Source organism: Pseudomyrmex gracilis, unplaced genomic scaffold (assembly GCF_002006095.1).
Source record: "Pseudomyrmex gracilis isolate BER0280 unplaced genomic scaffold, ASM200609v1 scaffold_858, whole genome shotgun sequence".
Lineage (NCBI taxonomy): Eukaryota > Metazoa > Arthropoda > Insecta > Hymenoptera > Formicidae > Pseudomyrmex > Pseudomyrmex gracilis.
The window spans coordinates 5,437-9,474 of NW_018021442.1; the positions used below are offsets into that span (position 1 = coordinate 5,437).

Below are 4,038 nucleotides of genomic sequence, written 5' to 3' on the forward strand. Positions count from 1 at the left end.
CCCCGAAACTTTTTTTAAATATAACTTTTGATTGAGCGGTGTGCAAACGAAAAATCGAAGTGTGCCAAACTGTGCAAACAATGTGCAAACGATTGACATAAAAAAAGTTTTTTTTTTTAATGTTGGGGGGCCAACTTCACGTGGGTAGCAACAACAAGAAACTTTTTGTTGATGTTCCATGTTTTTTGCAAAAAAAAGTTTCAAAAAGTTTCTTGATGTTTCTTAATGTTTTTGTTGCAACACAAGGTCCAATTGAAGGGATAAAAAAAAGGAGAAATAGAAACAATGTTTTTTGACTGTGGAAATATAGTCGTTCGGTTGTCTTAGTAATAATATAGCTAATGTCTTAAATATGTTGTTCATTAATGAATAAATCGTCACTTCTTAATGTATTTAAGAAATATATGCCGCTTTTTACTTGTATGCATCTCTAAGGCTATCATCTGTTCTCGTTTGTTGTGCTAAAACTTTATTATCAAATATATTACGGAATCAGTAAGACAAGTCTTTTATTCACTTATTACGGAAGGAGTAAGAGCAATAATTATTTTGTTAACTTTTATTTCATATTGTTTTATTACAAAAACCATTACAAAAAAATTAAGAATTAGATACAAGCGAAAGAAGAAGCGCGCACCGTTCCCTAAGCGTCATATAATCACGAGCGCTCATTCGTTAACTTTAACCTACTTTCCTGCAAAAATTACTTGTCGGAAAACGCAATTTTAGTTAAAGAAAAAATTGTTTCTTTTCACATAAAGAATCATGTTTATTCCGAATGCGCAAATTTTTAGACATCTTGCACGTATATACTAAGTAAAATTTAGCTATTATTAAAAAAACAACTACTACTTTTTATTACTTTTCAAAAAATCAGAAAAGAACATTTTTATTCGCGCGATTAGGAAAAACAGTTTTTATTCTACTACGTAATTGTGCAAATCAATATATATATATATATATATGTATATTTCGTATATCATATATACAAAACATGCGATTTCTCGACTTCTAATTAGACTCGTTTGGTATAACAGACCATCATGAAAGTGCTCATATAATTCCATCTTCAAAAAGTTGTTTGGACCGTGTCCAGCATCATTTTCTGTCCGTGTAAAAGAACGAACGAATTTTAAAGTAGATATTCTTCAAAGCAATCAATTCCCTATATTCCTTTTCCCGACTCTGCTTTGTTTCTTTCTACGACGTGGTTTTTTTTTTTTTTTTTATTCCTGCTGCCACTCTCGTTGCTTGCTTTTTTTTCGCTCATAATTATACGTGAGAAAAGTGGCAAGAAGTCGTCACTACAAATCTGCGTGCAATGCGAAATGCTCAGCTACTAGAACGACGACGACAACGGCGACGTCGGCGTCGGTTGTAACTATCGCGCGCAGTCGATCGATGGCCCAGTGCCACTTCGCACCCTCGTTCTTGTCCCTTCCCCGCTCGTCATCTTCCCACCCTAACGGTTCACCCTCGTCTCTAAAACCGCCGGTTTTTCCTATCTCGGCAATGGACAAACGCAATCTCCTTTTCTTGCTTTATCTTGTTCTCTTTAATTTATTTTCTTCTACTTTAGTTTACATTCTATGTACATTCTATCTTCCTTATTTTCTGTTCTTTACGTTTTGTTTGCAAGAAAAAATCTCCGATATATAATGCGTTGCGCATTCTTAATGTCATCTGTCTCTGTCTTTCGCTTCCCTCTTCATATTATTTCTAGTTTTTATTAATATTAGTTTCGAAAATAGTTTTCCTTTTGACTTATCTTTTTGATTTAATAATTCGTCTTTTTTTCGATCTTCTCAGATTTAAAACTCTTACTCAGAAATTTCTTTCTGTTTCTTTAGATTCTTTCACTGTTATTGACTGCTTCAACATTTTTTTCCTCCCTCCTGCTTCCTTAATCTCTCGTATTTTCATTAATTTTTCTTCTTTTTTTCTTCTTTGTATGTACCATTTTCTTAATCCTCGTCTGTCTTCTTTTTTACGTATAACAAACGTATTATACTTGTTATTGTTGTTGATCTAATTAGTGATAGTGGTTTTTAGAGCTGTTTTGAAAACTTAGTAACAGCAACTGTTGGTGTTGCAAAAGGACTGTTTCCCTCTTCTCCGCAACTACCGCTTGGCTACCATGGATCCTCGCAATTCATCCCCTTCTGGCTATGCTAACTAGTCATTACTGATTACTGTGGCGCCCTCTCGCTTCGATATTTTCATAAACCCTCTCATCCCTCTCTTCTTGCTCTCTCTTTCTCCCTTTTATTATATTTTTCTTATATTTTTATCCTTATTTTCTTTCGTCGCTTGCGTTTCTCTCTCTTTCTCTCTTGTTAATTCCGACACTTGTTTATCCTCTCTAGTTCTTTCTCTTTCCGTCTAATTTTCCTACCCCTTACTAACACTGTCTCTTTCTTCCACCCCTTCTCCCTACCACGGTGGAACGGCAGTCGACAGTTGCGGTCGCAGTTTGCACACGCCAGCTTGTGGATCACGAAAGGTCTGTCCGTCCGCCGCTTTCACCCTCGTAGGCGACTCCTCTTCTCGTTCCTTCGAACATCCTCTGATTCCACTCAATCTTTCTCTCACATTTTGCCTCTTCCTTTCTTTCTCTTTCTTTCCTTGCATTCATTCGGTACCTCGCATTAGTTTATCCCAAGCGAGCACAACTATCATCCTTCCATTGAGGAACGCTCAATCTGCCCTCCTAGTAGATACGGCGCGTTACCGATCAGAGAGACCGTACCGTCGTCGCGGCATCAACCGTGTACGTGTTCTTCTTCAATCTGCAGCAAGAGATGGCTTTTTGGCAGACCAGGCAGTTGTGGCCACGCATCGGTTCATAGGAGGTTAGTCCTCATATTTTTATAAGTACGTACAGAATAATGTGTGCTCTCAACGAAAGACCACAGGGCGAGACGTCAAAGTCTGTCGGCAACACAACGACACACCCACGAAACGTGCACTCCCGAACGTGCCTAGGGCAACGGCGACCCTTGCTTCGAAACCATCGTTGCGCGTTTGACGCTGCTAGATCAATAACAGCGCGAGGAAAACTCGTTCAGACGCTTCTCGATCGAGCAGTTTCCATCCATCGTGCGTTTCGCATCGCGAATTTTTACGTCTCTAAAGTGATTCTTAGAAGCGCAACTCTGTTTCGTCATGACGGTTGCAGTGCTCTGTGAAAACGTGTCAAATTTTTTATCTTGTCGTTATGTGTGTAATGTTAAATAATTTTGGGTAATTATTTGACAGTAATGGCAATAATATATTTAGTCGACGATATATCTTCTAATATAATTGATTGCTAGTGGATAAAAGAGTAATAGGTTACTAATTACAGAATAAACTGCCTTTTAATCCATGTTACTTAATCGCAATGTCTAATTGAGAACCTGCAATGATATTATATTTCATATCTAAACTAAATACCTAAAAAGAGAGAGATAATTTTGGTTAATCTAACAACTGATAATTTAACTAATTTGACACCAAACGGAATCAGAGAATGTCATACTTCTGATTCTATTAACCAGCTAATTTCCGTGGTAATTTCGATTCGCTAATAAATTTATGATAGTCCTTAATTTCTTTGAAACTCTAGTGAACCAATTCTTATTTGCTGTACTGAACAAGGAAGTCGGATTCTACGTCGGTGAACAGGGAAGGACGCACGTAGCGACAGTATGTCATAGTAAATCGAGACGGCTATCGATTCTTTACGTGTGCGCCTCATCGACTTGAATGTCGAGGATAAACGGAAACGTTGCAGTGGAATATCGGTATCCGATAGATAGATGTAAAAGGGAGGGGGAGGGGAAGATTTTTATGCGAATTAAACAGAATCGGTTTTTTCTATGATGCGCGTAAATTTTCTTGCAAATTGATAAAACCGACGATAAGATAGTGTGCACTGAAATTTTAAATTAACTTGTGCAAAACTACAAAATGTAATTGATTTCAACACTAAATCAACACTTTAAAGTAATCCAAGTTGCAAATGTATTATTCGTAGGCTGTTCTCTCTCTCTCTCT

The 4,038-nt window shown here is 37.2% G+C and overlaps 1 protein-coding gene across 4 annotated transcripts in view; it reads left to right on the plus strand.

The window, feature by feature from the left end:
- The first annotated feature begins 1,003 nt into the window (after positions 1-1,003).
- LOC109861595 (calcium-dependent secretion activator) overlaps positions 1,004-4,038 on the plus strand; it is a 21,390-nt gene continuing 18,355 nt past the window's right edge. For 2 of the 4 annotated variants that reach the window (XM_020441306.1, XM_020441307.1), the window contains exon 1: positions 1,004-2,852. The gene's annotated coding sequence lies outside the window, so the exon portion shown is untranslated. The remainder of the gene's footprint in view (positions 2,853-4,038) is intronic. The other 2 variants (XM_020441303.1, XM_020441302.1) reach the window with 2 other exon arrangements.